The sequence below is a fragment of the Sorex fumeus genome, unplaced genomic scaffold (assembly GCF_029834395.1).
Source record: "Sorex fumeus unplaced genomic scaffold, SorFum_2.1 ptg000037l, whole genome shotgun sequence".
Taxonomy (NCBI): Eukaryota; Metazoa; Chordata; class Mammalia; order Eulipotyphla; family Soricidae; genus Sorex; species Sorex fumeus.
This window is the reverse complement of record NW_026606094.1, coordinates 61543455-61564762: the sequence shown is the minus strand read 5'-3', so window position 1 is coordinate 61564762 and position 21308 is coordinate 61543455.

Here is a 21308-nt window from a genome sequence, read left to right as displayed (position 1 = left end):
AGGTCTTTAATCCATTTTGATCTTACTTTTGTACATGGTGTTAGGCAGAGTTCTGAGCCTATTTTTTTGCATGTAGCCGTCCAGTGATGCCAACACAATTTATTAAAGAGGCTTTCCTTACTCCACTTCACATTACTTGCACCTTTATCAAAGATTAGATGAGCATATGATTGAGGAGAAATGTCAGTATATTCAACCCTGTTTCATTGGTCTGCAGTTCTGCCTTTGTTCCAGTACCATGCTGTTTTAATTATTACTGCTTTGTAGTACAGTTTGAAGTTCGGGAGGTTGATTCCTCCCATTTTCTTTTTCCCAAGAATTGCTTTAGCTATTCGTGGGGGCTTATTGTTCCATATAAATTTCAAGAGTGTTTGCTCCATTTCTTTGAAGAATGTCATGGGTATCCTTATAGGGATTGCATTGAATTTATACAATGCTTTCGGTAGTATTGCCATTTTGACAATGTTAAGTCTCCCGACCCATGAGCAGGGGATATCTTTCCATTTCCTCATGTCCTCTTTTATTTCCTGAAGTAGCGTTTTGTAGTTTTCTTTGTACAGGTCCTTTACTTCCTTAGTTAAGCTGATTCCTAGGTACTTGATTTTCTGGGGCACAATTGTGAATGGGATTGTTTTTTTCATGTTGCTTTCTTCTCTCTCACTGTTTGCGTATAGGAAAGCCATGGACTTTTGCGTATTGATTTTATAACCTGCAACTTTACTATACGAGTCTATTGTTTCTAAGAGTTTTTTGGTGGAAGTTATTGGGTTCTCTAAGTAGAGTATCATATCATCTGCGAATAGTGAGAGCTTGATTTCTTCCTTTCCTACCTGAATGCCCTTAATATCTTTTTCCTGCCTAATCGCTATTGCAAGTACTTCCAGTACTATATTGAACAGCAGTGGAGAGAGTGGGCATCCCTGTCTCGTCCCTGATCTTAGAGGGAAGGCTCTCAGTTTTTCCCCATTGAGGATGATGCTTGCTGTAGGCTTGTGGTAGATGGCTTTAATTATGTTGAGGAAGGTCCCCTCTATACCCATTTTGGCTAGGGTTTTCATCATAAAGGGGTGCTGGATCTTATCAAATGCTTTCTCTGCATCTATTGATATGATCATATGCTTTTTATCTTTTCTTTTGTTGATATGGTGGATTATGTTGATTGATTTCCGAATGTTGAACCATCCTTGCATCCCTGGGATGAATCCTACTTGGTCATGGTGTATGATCTTTTTGATGAGTAGTTGGATTCTATTTGCTAGTAGTTTGTTGAGGATCTTTGCATCTGTGTTCATCAGGGATATCGGCCTGTAATTCTCTTTCTTTGTGGTATCTCTGTCTGCTTTTGGTATCAGTGTGATATTTGCTTCGTAGAAACTGTTTGGAAGTGTTTTTGATATTTCAATTTCGTGGAAAAGCTTAAAGAGGATTGGGAGTAAGTCCTCTTTAAAGATTTGGAAGAATTCACTAGTGAATCCATCCGGGCCAGGACTTTTGTGCTTGGGGAGACTTTTTATTACCATTTCAATTTCCTTGATGGTGATAGGTCTGTTCAGGTATTCCAGGTCTTCTTGGTTCAGCCTTGGGAGTCTGTAGGAGTCTAGGAATTTATCCATTTCCTCGAGGTTTTGATGTTCCGTGGCATAAAGCTTCTCAAAGTACTCCCTGAGGATCCTCTGAATTTCTGTGGTTTCTGTTGTAATGACCCCCTTTTCATTTCTGATTCGGTTTATTAGGGTTTTCTCTCTCCCTTTCTTTGTGAGTTTTGCTAGAGGCTTATCGATCTTGTTAATTTTCTCAAAGAACCAGCTCTTGGTTTCATTGATCTTTCGGATTGTTTTTTGGGTTTCCATCTCATTAATCTCTGCTCTGAGTTTTATTATTTCCTTTCTCCTGTTCGGGTTGTGCTCCTTTTTTTGGTCCTTCTCCAAGCTCTTAAGCTGTGAGGTTAGGTTACTTATGTGTGCTCGCTCCTCCTTCCTGAGGAATGCTTGTAGAGCTATAAACTTTCCTCTTAACACAGCCTTTGCTGTGTCCCATAAGTTTTGGTAACTCGTGTTCTCATTTTCATTCGTTTCTAGGAATCTTTTGATTTCCTCTTTGATTTCCTGTCTAATCCACTCGTTGTTCAATAGTGCACTGTTTAATTTCCAGGTGTTTGATTTAGTTTTCTGTTTTTGTGTGTGATTTACTTCTAATTTCAGCGCATTATGGTCTGAGAAGATTGTTGATACAATCTCTACCTTCTTAATTTTATGGAGGCATGTTTTGTGGCTCAGCATGTGGTCTATCTTGGAGAATGTTCCATGTACGCTTGAGAAGAATGTGTATTCAGCTTTTTGTGGATGAAGTGTCCTGTATATATCTACTAAGTCCCTTTCTTCCATTGTTTCCCTCAAATGAAGTATGTCCTTGCTAAGCTTGAGTCTGGTTGATCTATCAAGAGGTGACAAAGCAGTGTTGAAGTCTCCCACTAGTATTGATGAGTATTGTTGCTATTGATGTCTTTTTCCAAATCTATGAGTAGTTGTTTTAAGTACTTTGCTGGTCTCTCATTAGGTGCATATACATTTATTATTGTAAGTTCTTCCTGTTGTACAGATCCTCTGATCAATAAGTAATGGCCTTCACTGTCTCTTATGACCTTCCTCACTCTGAAATCAATGTGGTCTGATATAAGGATGGCTACCCCAGCTTTTTTATGGGAGCTGTTTGCCTGTAGGATTGTTTTCCAGCCTTTGACTCTGAGTCTGTGTTTGCTTTGACTATTGAGATGCGTTTCTTGCAGGCAGCAGAATGTTGGGTTCAATTTTCTAATCCATCCTGCCACTCTATGTCTTTTAATTGGTGCGTTTAGCCCATTGACATTGAGAGAGATTATTGTTATGGGATTTTGTCCCATTGTTATGTTAAAATTGGGTGTATTTGAGGGGCCTTTCTTGCCTTAAAGTAGCCCATTTAGTTGTTCTTGTAACCATGGTTTTGAGTCTATGAAGTTCCTGAGCTGTTGTTTGTCTGTGAAACTGTGTGTTGTTCCTTCTATTATGAATGAGAGTCTTGCTGGGAAAAGTATTTTGGGGGAGGCATTTATTTCATTGAGTTTTTTTACTATGTCCCACCACTGTTTTCGGGCCATGAGGGTTTCATCAGAAAAATCAGCTGTGAATTTTAAGGATGCTCCTTTGTAAGAGATTTCTTTCTTCGATCTTGCTGCTTTCAGAATTTTGTCTCTGTCTAAGGTTTTGGTCATTTTGATCAGAATGTGTCTTGGGGTATTTTTATTCAGATTTCTTCTAGCTGGTACCCTTCGGGCCTCCTGAATGTGGTCACAAGTTTTCTTCAGCTCTGGAAATGTTGTAGCAATGATGTCTTTGACAGTTTCTTCTTCATCGAGGTTTTCTTCCTGTCCCTCTGGGACTCCAATAATTCTTATGTTACCCCTCTTGGCTTCATCACGATCTTCTCTTGCCATCTGTTCCCGAATTGTGAGTCTCTTTTCCATTTTCTGCTCTTTTCGGGAGAGTCTCTGAACTTCATCTTCGAGCTCACTGATTCTGTTCTCAGCCGCTGTTACTCTGCTGCTGAGGCCTTCCACTGAGCTTTTCAATTCGCCTACGAGATTTTTCAGGTCTGACATTTCTGATTGCATTTTCCTCATTTCTGCCTTCAGATCCTCTTGTCTTCTATTGGCATTGCTTTCCATTGTTTCTTTTAATTCCCTAAGCATCCTAAGTAGCTCCCTTCTGAATTCCTTGTCAGAGAGGTTGTCTAACACTACAGTACTGTTGGTGTCATCTGGGCTAGACTCTTCAATATGAATGTTTGGTGGGCTTTTGCGTTGCTTTACCATTGTGAGAGGTGTGGTTTAGTCCTTCACGTTCAGTGTTACTATTCTGCTTGATATGCAGTGTGAGTTAAGATAGGCTTATGAGTTATTGGCACCTGTATTTCTAGTGGCTGAGCTAAAATAGAGATGTTTCCATCTAAGAAGTTAGCTTATGGTTCCTATGGCATATGTAGTGGGAAAATATTTCGCGGCCGCGTTAGCGGCCGCGGCTCCGGAAAGAGTCCCTGGCACTGGGCGAGGAGTTGGGAAGGTCTCCTGTTTGGAATTGGAGCCGTTCAGCTTTGTTGCCCAGAGCTGGGCCTCTGTGCCCGTCCCACGCGGCTCAGGGGTTGAAAACCGGCTGTCTCAGGGCTGTTTCTAGCTGCGCGTGCCCAGAGAGGAACCCAGGCCCATGGGGGCGGGCTGTACCTGTTGGAATTGGAGCCGTTCAGCTTTGTTGCCCAGAGCTGGGCCTCTGTGCCCGTCCCACGCGGCTCAGGGGTTGAAAACCGGCTGTCTCGGGGCTGTTTCTAGCTGCGCGTGCCCAGAGAGGAACCCAGGCCCATGGGGGCGGGCTGTACCTGTTGGAATTGGAGCCGTTCAGCTTTGTTGCCCAGAGCTGGGCCTCTGTGCCCGTCCCACGCGGCTCAGGGGTTGAAAACCGGCTGTCTCGGGGCTGTTTCTAGCTGCGCGTGCCCAGAGAGGAACCCAGGCCCATGGGGGCGGGCTGTACCTGTTGGAATTGGAGCCGGTCAGCTTTGTTGCCCAGAGCTGGGCCTCTGTGCCCGTCCCACGCGGCTCAGGGGTTGAAAACCGGCTGTCTCGGGGCTGTTTCTAGCTGCGCGTGCCCAGAGAGGAACCCAGGCCCATGGGGGCGGGCTGTACCTGTTGGAATTGGAGCCGTTCAGCTTTGTTGCCCAGAGCTGGGCCTCTGTGCCCGTCCCACGCGGCTCAGGGGTTGAAAACCGGCTGTCTCGGGGCTGTTTCTAGCTGCGCGTGCCCAGAGAGGAACCCAGGCCCATGGGGGCGGGCTGTACCTGTTGGAATTGGAGCCGTTCAGCTTTGTTGCCCAGAGCTGGGCCTCTGTGCCCGTCCCACACGGCTCAGGGGTTGAAAACCGGCTGTCTCGGGGCTGTTTCTAGCTGCGCGTGCCCAGAGAGGAACCCAGGCCCATGGGGGCGGGCTGTACCTGTTGGAATTGGAGCCGGTCAGCTTTGTTGCCCAGAGCTGGGCCTCTGTGCCCGTCCCACGCGGCTCAGGGGTTGAAAACCGGCTGTCTCGGGGCTGTTTCTAGCTGCGCGTGCCCAGAGAGGAACCCAGGCCCATGGGGGCGGGCTGTACCTGTTGGAATTGGAGCCGTTCAGCTTTGTTGCCCAGAGCTGGGCCTCTGTGCCCGTCCCACGCGGCTCAGGGGTTGAAAACCGGCTGTCTCGGGGCTGTTTCTAGCTGCGCATGCCCAGAGAGGAACCCAGGCCCTTGGGGGCGGGCTGTACCTGTTGGAATTGGAGCCGTTCAGCTTTGTTGCCCAGAGCTGGGCCTCTGTGCCCGTCCCACGCGGCTCAGGGGTTGAAAACCGGCTGTCTCGGGGCTGTTTCTAGCTGCGCGTGCCCAGAGAGGAACCCAGGCCCATGGGGGCGGGCTGTACCTGTTGGAATTGGAGCCGGTCAGCTTTGTTGCCCAGAGCTGGGCCTCTGTCAAAAAATCTCATTTTTGTGATAAAAATAAATTTAATACATAACTAGCTGTGGATTTCTCTAATATAACACAGGTAGCTCTTCACTCGCTACCTGTCTGAATGCAAGGTTCCATCTCAATGGAAAACCAGCAGGACTGTACTACTGTTCAAGAAGGGAGACATCCATGACATTGGCAACTATCGCCCGATCTGCCTATTATCTGTCATCTACAAGTTGTTCACTCGAGTCATCCTGAATAGGATTGGCAGAACACTAGATGAAGGACAACCATGTGAGCAAGCAGGATTCAGCACCATCGACCATATCCACACGATAACCAAGCTCATTGAGGTTTCTCGGGAGTTCAAGATGCCGCTCTGCTTAACGTTCATTGATTTAAAGAAGGCCTTTGATTCTGTTGAGACGGAAGCGGTCATTGAAGCCCTAGCCAATCAGGGCATTCAAGCCCAATACATCAGGATCCTCCGTGAGCTGTATTGCGGATTCACTACCAGGATCTCACCATTCTACAAAGAAGTGATCGTTGATGTCAAGAGAGGGGTGCGGCAGGGTGATACCATTTCACCAAAACTCTTCAGTGCCACCCTCGAGAACATCATGCGACGACTGGAATGGGAAGGAATGGGAGTGAAGATAGATGGTCGGCAACTACACCACCTCCGCTTTGCTGATGACATTGTTTTAATAACACCAAACATCAGCCAAGCGGCACAAATGCTGGCCGACTTTGACCGTGAGTGTGGAAAGGTAGGACTACAGCTGAATCTTACGAAGACAATGTTTATGAGAAACAGCCTTGTTCCTGACGCCCCATTCGCTCTCAATGGAACGACCATCTCCGAATGCAACGGCTATGTGTACCTAGGTCGAGAGGTCAACATGACAAATGACCTGGCACCTGAGCTGCGCAGGAGGAAGAGAGCGGCTTGGAACGCCTTCAAGAACGTCGAAGAAATAGCTAAGAGGACGAAGAACCTCCGGCTCCGGGCACATCTCTTTGATTCCACTGTTCTTCCTGCATTAACATATGCCTCAGAGACCTGGGCCCTACGCAAACAAGATGAGAACGCCATTCAGGTCTCCCAAAGAAGAATAGAAAGAGCTATGCTTGGAATATCACGTTTCACTCAAATGAGAGAACGAATCCGGAGTTCTGACATCCGTCGACGATCAAGGATCAGGGACGCTGTCTCATTTGCCAAGGTGTCGAAAATCAGATGGGCTGGTCACGTAATGAGATTTAAAGACGACCGTTGGACTAGAGCTGTTACTGATTGGATTCCACGGGATGTCAAGAGACCGCGTGGCCGCCCACCTACCAGATGGTCAGACTTCTTTGTCAAGATCATGAACGATCGGTTTGAGGCCCTCCATGTTCCCAGAGCGAAGAGATGCCATTGGGCTACACTAGCACGCGACAGGGACAAATGGAGACGTTACTGGCGCCCGCTCGAGCAAATCGACAACTAACGGGAAGTTAAGTGATTAAGTGAAGTGAATCAATATATATTTCTGGGTGTGTATGTGTGAAGAAAGAAGGGGAGGAGATAGATGGAGGTGAGAGAGAGAAAAAGAGGGGTGGGGAGAAAAAAACATGGCAAAAAAGGTTGACATTACAATGAGGTATAAATAAGTATTATTGTGGAGCTTTTTTCTAAGTAAAAATTGTTTTAAAGAGGTATTTGAGGAAATGGTTATAATCAGAAGCTCTATTTTGATAGCTCTATTTTAAATTCTTGATTTTTGTTTTAGGTTAGCAAAGCTATTTCTGAGTTTTTTCTTATATACAAGGAAATCTGGAGCGATAACGCAATGGGTAGGACGTTTGCCTTTCACATGGCCGAACCGGGTTCGATTTCTCTGTCCCTTTTGGAAAGTCTGGCAAGCTGCCGAGAGTATCCCGTCCACATAGCAAAGCCTGGCAAGTTCCCTGTGGCATATTCGATATGCCAAATACAGTAATAAGTCTCACAATCCTGGAGACATTACTGGTGTTTGCTTGAGCAAATTGATGAACAATTGGAGGACAGTGCTACAGTACTATAGAAAGAAATTGTGAAAAATAATAATTGTGTAGTTAATTATATGGCATTTATTTCCTCAACAAATAAATATCAATTGTGAGGCAATAAGGAGTATTGAAAATGCAGAGTACTTTGCAGACCCATGTATAATAGTTGAAATCAACTTCATCCTAGAACAATTGTGGTAAAGAAAAAAAAACTAGTTTGATATTCCACACACCTAGGTTCCTCTTCCGACTCCTTCATGCGTGAGGCTCACCCAAACGTGTGGAGAGTGGTCTTAAGCATGGCTGTGACTGGAACTGGAGATCTTCAGCTGCTGGGGCTCTGCTCGAGGTGGGGAGGGAAACTTTACCCGCCTTCCTCCAAGGGGCCCTGGTGAGGATAGCCAGGCACGGAGGCAGGAGACTCTGCACTGTTCTCTTCTGGGAGCTGGGTCTTATAGTCTCTGGGTCTTGGCCGTTGATGGAATTACACAGCACCAGGGGAGTTGATGGGTGTAATGCCTATATACTGGAAGATGGGGGATCTGGGTGGAGGAGGCCCAGTCCTGATCTAAGCAGGCTTGGAGACCTATCTCCTGACTCTGAAAGAGCCTCGAATATGGCACTTTCTAAAATCTCAGGGCTAGGAGGAAGGAGACGTTACTGGTGCCTGCTCGAACAAATCGATGAACAACAGGATGACAGTGATACAGTGATACAGTTTGATATTAAGTTGTTACAATAAGATATGAGTTTTGGTACAAAGTATATGTTCAAAAAATTTTAGTTCTTTATATATTTAATATCATCGTAATAAGTACTAGAGATGCAACAGCAAAATTTGTTATTTCAGAGTCTCATAGTTTGATTTTAAGAACTGATTCACAAATGGTTGCATTCTTCATGGCAAAATAAATATATGAAATAAAACAGTATTAGAAGTAACGTCCCAACGATAGAGAAAGAAATAGGGTGAATTACTTTTCCTAGCAGCTAAGTCACCTGTAAAATATACAATCAGTAAAGTAGTTGTGAATTTAGAACATATTCATTAAGAGCGATAGTACAGCGGGTAGGGCGTTCGCCTTACACGTGGCCAACATGGCCGACCCGAGTTCGATTCCTCCGCCCCTCTCGGAGAGCCCGGCAAGCTACCGAGAGTATTCGATATGCCAGACACAGTAACAACAAAGTCTCCAATGGAGACGTTACTGGGCCCGCTCGAGCAAATCGACGATCAACGGGAGGGCCTTTACCTTTACCTTTACCTTTACATTAAGTATATGCATAGTCTGTCACCATACTAGTTATACATTTTTTGTCAATATTTATATTAATCATAAAGTATGCTCACATCCTGAAATTCTGAAATATTTACTAGAACTTCTTCATGTTAATTTACCAAAAACATAGAAAAAACACTTCATTTCCTCATTATTTTCCTCTATTACACTCTTTCTTCATACCTATACCAGATTTTCTGTATTCATTGTAAAATTTGTTTGCTATGGAATTATTTCAAATCCCAAATTCTTTGAATAGATGAAAGATTCCTCTTAAGTTTTCAGGCATGGATCACAGTTTTTATAGTTGCAGTGCAAGTTCCTTGGGAATTCCCATCTGTATCCAATGTGAAGCTGGCATCATTCCACAGTTATTTTCTTAAATTCCTTTCTTATAAGGGGGATAAAAGAAGAGATTTAATCCTAAAATATAGCCATCATATTTCCATAAGCATCAAGGTGCATGTATCACTTCACAAAATCTTATCTAGTTTTGTTTTATATTTATTTATTTAGAATACTCCTTAGACTACTTCATTGGAAATAGATATAATGTGTGGCAGCTCTGTAGATCTGCAAAAGGATCAGCATGCTTCAATATCATACAAACAGTGCCCGTAGAATAATCTAAACCAACAGACAATTTTGAACAGTATGAATTTCAGATCTATTTACATAGAGGACATTCATTTGAGGAAACCTAACATTATCCATAAACAGACAGACTTACCCATACAAACACAATCAAACAATGTTGTTGATTATCATCATGGAAAAGACCAGAGGGCTTACTGAAATTCTCTTAAACTCCTTTCCAAATCCAATTGAACTCTGAAATGGTCAGGTCTTCTTACAGATCCTGGAGGATGATATGAAATTGTATGAGCAAGTAAGTATTCAGTTACATGTTTTCTAATTTTAGGTATTTAGTATTCTTTCTTTGTTATAGACTGGATGTTTATGTTCCTTTTAAAAGTCCCCTGTTAAAGTCTTAACCCCCTAGGAAATGGATTTGGAGACCGGGTCTTTCAGAGGTAATTGGGGAGGTAGATCAGGTCGTGAAGATGGTGTCCTCTTCATGATGGTATCAATAAATATAAGAACAGGAGGCGCTTAATCTCTTTTCCTTGCCCTTCCCCGACCCTCTCCCCTTATCCCTAGAGTAGGTCACATTGACAGTCTCCTTTCACTAATCAGACTTCACTTCAACCATGCTGGCACACTGATTTTGGACTGAAAAACTGATCCTTTGCAGAGGAAACTTTTTAAATGTTATGAAGTTCAAGTTATTTTTAACTATTTCACTTACCACAATAACTTCAAGATCTACCCCTTTAGTTCAATATGCCTAATTAATCTGTTTTTATGACAGTGGTAGGATATACACCAATTCCTTTCAAAAATTTTTTATTTAATCACTGTGAGATACAGTTAGAAAACTTTCATGATTGTTTTAGCCATGCAATGATCTTTTATGATATTTGCCTTTTGTATCAGGCCTAGAATTTGTTGCCAACCCTAATTCACTTTAATCAATTTAATTCCTTTCTCTTTTGTGCTTTGTTCTACTATATTTTACAATTCTAGTATCTAGCACATCCATTTAAGATTGGTATGCCCCTGTGGATTGGTGTTTTAATAATAATGTGTGTCCCTGACTCTGTTATTTTTGTTTGCTGTAAATTAAATCTGGTATCAATATAACAACTGTGACTGTCCTTCGATGAATATTTCACTTTACAAAAAATGGATATATTGCTTTCCAAAAAATTACTCTCTACCTGCCATTTATCTAAAGTGATTTTATTATCAATAGCATACAATGATCTTTAATCCAATTTTATTTCTAAATTGTTTTATTTAAGCTTTACACTTTGTGTTATTTTTAATATACTAGTGCTTTAGATTGCCATTTTGCTTTTTGCTTTCATTGTTTTTTATTTCTGTTTTCTTTTTCATATATTTCTGTAGGTTAGTTGAACATTTTAAATGTTTGATTTGATTTATCTATAGTATTTTGAATATGTGTCTGTGTAGAGTTTAATTGTTTCTCTAAGTATAACTTTATGTATTCAAACATCAGTTTGTTATCCTCACTTTGTCAATTCAAGTCAAGAATCTTAGTTCCATTAATTCTCATTACACTCATCCACTTATAATTATTGTGAATACATTTTTTTTCTTTTTAGGGTCACACCCAGTGATGCACAGGGGTTACTCCTGGCTTTGTGCTCAGGAATTACATCTGGCAGTGCTCAGGGGACCATATGGGATGCTGGGAATCGAACCCAGGTCGGCCGCTTGCAATGCAAACGGCCTACCCGCTGTGCTATCGCTCCAGCCCCTGTTGTGAATACTTCTATATGTATTTAGAAACACTGACAGTTTTATAATTTTTCTTCAACTACCTTGCATAGTTTCGCAAACTAAGAATGAGAAGAGTTAAAAACCTATTATTTTTGCCTATACGCAAAATTTTACCACCAGAAAGACTCTTCCACTCATTCCTTCCACTTTTCTTCCCTCAGATAACCCCCTTGGGTTCAGCTAGTTTACTGCTTTTTACTAGTCAATTAGTTTTAATTGCTTGCTTGGGGGCAGGGACACTCCCAAGCAAAGCTCAAAAGGCTAAGAGCCCCTCTGAGCAATTCTCACCATCTGACTGGTATAATTCTAAGCCTGAGAATGAGTGCTGCTCAGTCAGATCCTGTGGTTCAGGGAGTTACTAGGGCCATCCCAGAACTTTTGGGGGGCCTCCAGAACCACACTTTATGATGTCTGGTGGATAATGCCCGGTGGATAAACCTTGGTGGTTAATGTAGGACCATGGATTATACTAGATCCAGTTCCATGCTAGGCCCTAGCCTTAACCCCTCTGCCATATCTCCAACTCCTACTTTTACTTGCTTGTACCCTATAAATGAATGGAGAATTCTAGTAATTGCTTTATTCTTGACTATTTCACTTACCACAATAACTTCAAGATTTATTCATTTGGTTCTCTTCACCTAATTTATCTGTTTCAGTGACAGTAGTATATCCTACTGAGGATATACACCAATTCTTTATCCAATTGGCAGATAAATTTAGGCTGATTACATATTTTATGGGTGTGAGGGGTGTGTGATAAGCCACTTCCTGCCAGCGCCAGATAATCTCCTCATTGGCCACCTTCCAGAACTCAAAGCTCCTTCTCCTGGAAGGGAACATAAAATGAGGCCCCCATAACCATGAAAACACCAGACTCCATGCCAGGCTGTTTTCACTCGGGGTGCCCCGAGGTGGATGGCTGAGAGCCCTCCCCGCCCCATGGGACCTAGGCCCGGCAGCCAACCTCCACTATCCAACTGCTGCCATGCTCCAAGCCACACATATGAGTGAATGTATTCCTGGACACATCATGAGACACTCCCTACCCATTTTCCATAATTACCTCATTACCTTTGATGCGGTTCAGATAGTAGGCAACAATCATAGAGGGAATGATATATATATGCCCTTGGAGAGCCTAGCAAGCTACTGAGAATATCCCGCCCCACCCACATGGCAGAGCCTGGCAAGCTACCCATGGCGTATTCAATATGCCAAAAACAGTGGCAATAATGGGCCTCATTCCCCTGACCCTGAAAGAGCCTCCAGTATGGCAGCATTGGAAAAGACGAAAAAGGAGAGGCTGCTAAAATCTCAGGGCTGGGACAAATGGAGACATTACTGGCTCTTGCTCAAGTAAATTGATGTATAATAGGATGACAGTGATACAGTGACAGGGATACATATTTTTAGCTAATATATATATATATATATATATATATAATGCTGCTATGATTGTATAGGTGCAAACACCTTGTCAAATTGACATCAGATCCACCAAACAACTATCAATGCATTGATAAATCATATAAATCATATGCTTTTTCCTTATTTTTAAAGAAAACACTGTATGTACTATATACAGTCTTCCTATAAAGACTGCACCAGTTTATATTCCCAACAGCAATATACCAGGGCTCTTTATTCACTTCCTCAGCAACACTTGTTTCCAATCTTTTTGACAGAGGCCACTCTCCATTATGAGGTCATATTTCATTGTGGTTTTGATTTGAATTTCCCTAATAATAAGTGAAGTTGAATATTTTTTCATGTGTCTGTATCCCATCTATATTCTTTGAAGAAGTGTCTATCTAGATCTTTTGTACACTTTTTAAATGGCTGGTTGCTATTTTGTTTGTGAATTCTTTGTTATTTTGGATATTAAGCTCTTGTTGGGTATATTATGTTCACATGTCTTCCCTCAATTGCTAGGGCAACATTTTATTTTAGTTGTAGCATTTTTTGCCATGCAGAAGAATTTTATTTTTATGAGGGCTCATTTGTTTATTCTTACTCTTATTTGTTTCCCTATTTATGGGTATCCAAATACATATCTGATATTGAAGTCATGGCATATATAACTTTTTCCTTCTTTTATGTATTTTATATTTTGACCTCGGTATTTTGCCATTGGTATTTTGATGCAAATTAGAGTGAGTGTTTCATTGCTTTATGTAATATACCAATTTAATAGTAGCACTCTACTGTCACTGTAGCACTGTTCTCCCATTGTTCATTGATTTGCTCCAGTGGGCACCAGTAGCATCTCCATTGTGAAACTTGTTGTTACTGTTTTTTGGCATATAGAATACACCATGGGAAGCTTGCAAGGCTCTCTGTGTGGGTAGCATACTCTTGGTAGCTTACTGGGCTCTCCAAGAGGGGAGGAGGAATCAAAACCAGGTCGGGCGTATGCAAGGCAAATGCCCTACCCGCTGTGCTACTACTTCGGCCCAATTTAATAATATTTATAAAAATATTTACTTAACAATATTATTCCTATTCTTGAACATGGAATAATCATAAAGGATCAGAAGTGAAAAAATAATGCTCTAACTATACATCTTTGTGCAAATGAGTTGAACAACCTAGAAGAAATTAAAAATAAATTAGGATTATATAACTTTCCATGACTGAGCAATTACTGGTATAAAATTAAGTTGATTATCAAACATCTCACAAAGAAATAAAGTTCAGGACCAAATAACTTAATTAATTCTCAAAAACTAAGAATTAAAATTCACCCTTCTAAAATTCCAAAATACAGACCAATATCTATGATGAGCAGAGATGGAAAAATTCTATACAGTATTTTGCAAATTAAAACCAAGAACATATCAAGAAATAGTTATCAGAACAAAGTGGAATTCATCTCATAGATGAAGAATAGAAGGAACATATCTCAACTTAATAATGGTCATCTGTGTCAAATATACAGCTAATACCATTCAGCATATTGAAAAGTACAACATTTATCTATAAAATAAAGTCTTTCATTCTTATACTACTGTCAACATAATTTTGGAAAATTTAGCAAAAGAATTAGTCAATAAAAATATAGACAAAGAATCCAAACTGTGTAAGACATTTAAGCATTACTCTTTATGAATGACATGACTAAGTACACAGGAAACCTGGAAAATTGTACTACAAAGCTACAAGAATCAGTTATGTAAGATAGGAAGTTATAAAGCCAATATTCAGAAACCTGCTTTGTTTTTATATGGAATTTACCATCAACCATCACCATCACCATCATCCTGTTGTTCGTTGATTGCCTCGAGCAGGCACCAGTAACATCTCCTTCGTCCTAGCCCTGAGATTTTAAAGTGACATATTCAAGATTCTTTCAGGGTTAGAAGAATGAGACCCATCATTGTTACTGGTATTTGGCATATTGGGTACACCACGGGGAGTTTGCCAGACTCTGGTTAGTACTTGGATAGTAAGAATTACTGGTAACTTCGAACAGTAAAGAGGGATAGTGTGATCTTTGGGAAAAACTGTAAGGGGAAACTATTAAAATCCATAATCCTGGGGATGGAGAGATAGTACAGTGGGTAAAGCATTCCTTGTATGTATCTGCTCCAGATTCAATCCCTGACATCCTACATGGAATTAATGAGGTAAATCAAGGGAAGTTAGCAAAACAATCCCATTATGATGGCATAAAAAAGAGATACAATAAGGACTGGAAAGATAGTAAAGCAGGTAAGAAATTTGCCTGGCATGCACCTCAACCAAGGTTCAATCCCCGTCACCTCATGTGGTCCTCAGCACTGTCGGAGTGATCGCTGAGGACCTCTAGATGTGAGTCAAAAAAACAAAAACCAACAAAAAGATAATATAAATAGAGCAAACCTAACAAAAGAAATGAGAGATCTATATACCCCAAACTATTAGACATTATTTCAAGAAATAGAAAAAGATACAAACAAAAATGGAAAGATTTTCATTAGTATTTTTTTTCATTGACTCTAGCTGGAGTTCATCAATTTTATTGTTCCTTTTAAATAACCAACACTTGATGTACTTGGTCTTTTTATTGAGTTTATTTCTGCTCTAATTATATACATATATATATATATTTACTTCTGTTGAATGTTTGCTTTTGTTTGTTCCTCTATCATTCTTTCAGAACTAAAGTTAGATTATTTATTTGAGACATAATTTTATTGATGTGGTCTCTGTTTCAGTGTGTTTCTCTCTTTAATTAATTTTACTTCATTTAAATAGAATCAATAGTTTCTTTTCTGTTTTTCACCATGTATTTTTAAATGTTTCCTTTGATTTCCTAATTGACCCATAAGTTGTTCAGAAGCATGTTGTTTAGTCTTTGAATGTCTGCGCTTTTTCTTATGTTCTTTTTTGCTGTTGTCTTCTAATCATATGCAACTGTGATCAGAAAGGATATTTAATATGATTTCAATCTTCACATGTTCATTAAGACTTCTGTGCCCCAGCATATGAACAAGGTATTCTTAAGAAATTTTTATGTGCACTTGAGAAGAATGAGTCTACATTTGAGGATAGAAATTTCCGTTTCATTGTATACATATATATATGTACAGATGTATATATTATATACATATACATCTCATGGACCTCCTCCTTCCAGATCCCCCATCTTCCAGTATGTAGGCCTTACACCCACCAACTGCCCCCAGAGCAGTGTAGTCCCATCAGTGGCCAAGACTCAGAGACTATAAAACCCAGCTACCAGAAGAGAACAGCACAGTCTCCTGCCTCCGTGCCTGGAGGTCCTCACCGGGGCCCCTTGGAGGAGAGCGGGTTGAGTTTCCCTCCCCACCCCGAGCAGAGCCCTGGCAGCTGAAGACCTCTGGTTCCAGCCACAGCCATGGTTAAGATCACTCTCCACCCGCTTGGACTAGCCTCACTCATGAAGGAACCGGCAGAGGAACCCAGGTTTGTGTATTGCTATTTATTACCTTGCTCAATGTTTTATGTTTCTTCTGTTTTTATTTATTTATTTATTATTGTTGTTGGATTTGTTTTTGGGCCACATCCAGCAATGCTTAGGGGCTCTACATTCAGAATTAGGGGCTCTATACTCAGAATACTCCTGGCTTCACATTCAGAAATTACTCTTGGACATTCTCAGAGGACCGGAAAGGGGTATGCCCTACCTACTCCAGCTTTTTCTGGCTTTTATAGGATGGGTTCTTCAAATATTATCATAAAGCAGGTTGTGTGGTGGTAAATTCTATTAGCCTGTTTTTCTATAAAATCCCTTATTTGTCTATAATATTTTATTGATAAATTTTCAAGTTAAAATACTCTTGAGTGGCAGTTTTTTATATTTTAGAAATATATGTCATTCTACTCTCTTATTCTGTAGGTTTTTGATTGAAAAATCTGATAGAAGTTAATAGAAGTTTCTTTTTATGTTATTACTTTTACCTTAGACACCTTCAATATCTTCATCTTTGATTTTTAGTAATTAACACTTATGAGTCTTGGTATATGTTTATTAGGACTCAGAGTGTTTTCTAAACATCCTGAACCTATGGTCAGTTATTTCCGGTTTGGGGGTTTCTCAGGTATTATTTCTTGAAAATTGTCTCTGTTCCTTTTTCCTACCTTTTTCTTTCTGGAATTCCCATTATCATGTTATTTACTATTCTAATGGACTCTTAATATTTCTCTGAAATTAAGAAAAAAAATTCCTGAGTCTTGTTCCTCCCTCTCTTTCCATTTGAGTCATTATTACCATTTTATCTTCAAGTTCTCTTATTCTTTCCTCTGTTAAATTAAGTGTACTTGTTATACTTTCCATTTTAGATTAATTTTATTCAGTGTACTCTTCCAGCATCTGTGTTAGGAATTTTCTAATATCTACATTCATTCTCTTTGCTAAGGAACGTTTTGTTCTTTTTTGTTCTTTTAAAAATATGTGTTGGATCCTCTTTTCTGTATTAATTGAGACGTTAATTCCATTAACTTTCTGTGTTAACCCTATCTGTTAATTTGAACTTCAACTTTGATTTTTTTTCACAAAGATGGTTTTTCTCCAAGTGTTACATCCACAAAATCTGTTTCTTTTTGTTTGCTCTATGGAGACTTGTCAATTTCTTTGCAGAAATATATATATATGTACATACATATACATACCCATATATATAATTCTGATTTCCTGCTACATTTCCCTACATCTGCATCTGGGCTAGATAAATACTTTTGTTTTCAGCTGGTGCACAGTGGGTTTTGTGTCTGAATTTTCCTTTGACTCTATGTACCTAGCAGGGTTCAGATTGACTGTAGGGTAATGAGGAGCCATAAAACCATATCTATCTATGTTGGAGGCCAGCCACACATGCTAGGGGAAAAGGCAGCTCAGATAGAGAAGGGAGCACCAAATAAAGGGTGTTGGGAGGATCCTCCCAGGATGGGAGAAGCATGCTGAAAATAAACTATAGACCAAATATGATTGCCACTCAATGCCTCTTTTTCAAACCACAACACCCAAAAGGAGAGAGAGAACAGAGGGGAATGCCCTGCCACAGAGGCAGGGTGGGGTGGGCGGGATGGGGGGTGGGAGGGATACTGGGATCCGTGGTGGTGGGAAATGGGCACTGGTGGAAGGATGGGTATTTGATCATTGTATAATTGAAACCCAAGCACAAAATTTGTAAGTCTACAACTGTACCTCATGGTGTCTCACTAATAAAAATAATAAAAAAAAATATTTATCTAGTGTGAAGTGGGAAGTAAATGGTCCAGAGGAAGATATCTTCTTCATTCCTCCACCTGTATAATTATCCCTACTCTTTTAAGTGTAATGAAAGATTACATTTCAGCTCCCTCTTCTAGACCATGGCCAGAGCTCTGAGCCATTTAACTCCCTTGAAAGGGGATGAGAAGGGATTGAGCCAGACAACCTGCCACTGATCTGAAAGCACAGGACTCAATCTTTACTTTCCCTTTGTCCCAGGACTTGGTTTCTAATAGCAGTTTGGTATTTAATCCCCAACTGCAATGTCACCGAGATCTCAACTATTATTCTATAGTCTCTGACCTGCCTGAACTGAGTTACTTCCGCCACTTGCAGATGCAGATTTGTGCATGGTGTGTTTTTCTTACCAATTGATCCTTCTTCTTCTAATATCATGTACTGTGGTCCAAGCCTTGACACTGATGAATGCATGTATCTCATAGACAAATCAGGATAAGCCTTTTCTTTGATATGCAGTTAATTTCTCACTGTGCTTTAGTCAGCAACTTTGCTTACTTGCACCTGTTCTGTAATTTCTCTCTCTTCTCTCATTCTTTTTATTTCTTGGTGAAAAGTTTTTTTATTTTTTGTTTTCTAGTTGGGCTGGAGCAATAACACAACAGTAGGGTGTTGGCCTCATGAGCAGCTGGCCTTGCAGAGCCGGGTTCAATTTTTCTGCCCCTCTCGGGGAAGCTACCGAGAGTATCTGGCCTGCAGGGCAAAGCCTGGCAAGCTACCCATGACGTATTCAATATGTCAAACACAGTAACAACAAGTCTCACAATGGAGACGTTACTGGGCCCGTTCGAGCAAATTGATGAACAATGGGAGGACCATGACCGGGACCGTTTTCTAGCTGATCACAAAATGTTGTTTTTTATGATTACTCTTTTAAGATATTTTTTTAGATAACCATAAGATTTAGGACATCTTGGTATATTTTGATTCCCTCCTCATGTAATTAATTTTTATGCACAATAGTATGGAATGAGAGTTGATTACTGGCTATCAGGAATGAATTGCTTCCCTGCTTGTCATTCCCTTCATCACTAGAATGGAGGTTTGCATGTGTTTCATTGTAATCTCAGGATGCTGAATTATATGCTTAGTACTCATCTTTTGTGGGTCAAGTTTGAGATGACACTAAAGGTTTTATGTGTTCTTTTTAATTAGAATAGTGAATATTACCTAAATGATTTGTGCCTTTATTATAAATTTTAAATACTTAAAGGAACTTTAGAAGTTATAAAGCCCAATCATTTTATTATTTTTTTACTTTTTATTATTTATTTATTCTTTAAAAAAAATGTCCTGAGGGAGAGGCACAGCCAGAAACGCTGAGGAGCTTTTCCTTCCCCTGTGGACCATGTATGGTGCAGAGTATTCAAACTGTGGTCAGTGTGATGCAAGGCCTTAACCCTGTTCTATCTCTCTGACTCCCTGGTCATTGCGTTCATATATACAACTTAGAGTGATTGAATATATTGCCTATGATCATAATTTCAAGTTAGTATCAAATATTAGGTTAAAATATGTTTTAGCTTTGAATGATAGTAGTTAATGAAAATTCTGTCCTTGTTTTCATAGATAAATTCCTTATGTCCACTAGAAGCTGTAGATCTAGTTTTGGCTCTTGAAAGGAATTAATACATTTAATATTTATCTCTCCACAATCTCATTTAAAGTGTCTATATTAAAGACATAGACTATGAGCATGATGGAAGGAAGGGTTGAATATAAGGTATAAGATGCTATATTCTATGCTGCAAGGAAACAATAGATATAAAGGGCAGCGACTTGGATCAGGAGGAGAGTGCTTGTTTCACATGTATGAGGTCCTGTGTTTGATTCTTGTCACTGCCAAAACAATAACAACATAAACACCAACACATTTAATATGCCATAGTAGAAAAATATAAACAGTATAATCAAAACTGGATATGAAAATGGAAATAACGTTCTATAGAATCTTGTGAATTATAACAACTAGAATGATGCATCCATTTGTATGAATGAGAATAATAAGATTTCTATACATGTATAAAACATTTTATGTTCTTATTTTAAGGGTTCTTCCACATTTAGCTGATTTATAGTCCTTATTTTAACAAAAATATATTTATAGTTTAATATATTTGTTGTTACTGTGTCTGGCATATCGAATACTCTCGGTAGCTTGCCGGGCTCTCCGAGAGGGGCGGAGGAATCGAACTCAGGTCGGCCATGTTGGCTGCATGCAAGGCAGACGCCCTACCCGCTGTGCTATCAACACATTCATAATGTATACACATTTTATTATAATATTATAATTATGTGACCCAGTCATTGACAAAATACAATACTGAAAACTGTTAAAACCTAAACATGTTTTTCTGATGTTTCTAATTCTGTGACATGACATATTTTCAAATATGTTTGATTATTATCAATATTTTATGAAATGTGATAGGAGTTATAAGAGCTTCTTATATATACATATATGCATATCATTCTGGTCTGATAATGGATAACAAAATATTTATTTCCTTTGAACATCTATATTCAAGCACAAAGAAACATGTAAAAATACTCCAAGTTACAAAAGTCTCCAAAAATATTGTTTCTAAATTTAAAGTCTACCATGGAAGAGGAGATGATTTTCTTAAATTTGCACATAAGAAAGAAATATAGTCACAGAGCTGAAACAAAACAGTTACTTAATCTACTTTGATAAAGATTTATATTCCTCTATGAAACCAGATGGTAAAGATTATATATTTTGATATAAAATGGGTAAATATGCCATGATGGAAAGAAAGGATTACGGAGAAAACTTTGATCTATGGAGGTGCTAGAAACAATTAAAGATATGAAAGAAGTTAAGTATCACCAGTCCCAGATGGAGTTCCTGTGAATTCGACTAAGTGTTCCAAGACTGTTTGACAATTCCTCTAGCAGATGTTTTTAATCTTGAATTGAGAGCCCAAGAGTTACCTGGATACATGGGGGAAAAAACTATGTTAGAAGTGATGGCAGCAATAGAATCAGGATCTTGACTCTGGCTTTTCATTTTGATTGATCTTCCTGACATTAGTATTGTTAGCCAAGATCTATTCACTCTTTTGTGATTATCTCTGCAATGTGCACAGGAAAAGGCATGGATCATTTGAGCTCACTTGAAAAATATGATAAGAATCAAACATGATCATAATTTAAAAAACTTATCCAACAGTGAAGATTTACACCATAACAAGAAACTAAAAAGAACTTCAGATTAGATATCTTTAGTAAACTTGAAGGTAGTATGTCCCCTTCTAAACGACAACACTTGAGACATCTTATTCTGACATGGCGAGATATTTTTGACACCATAGAATTTAAACTATTACTGAAAAATTACTTTGTCTAAAAAAGC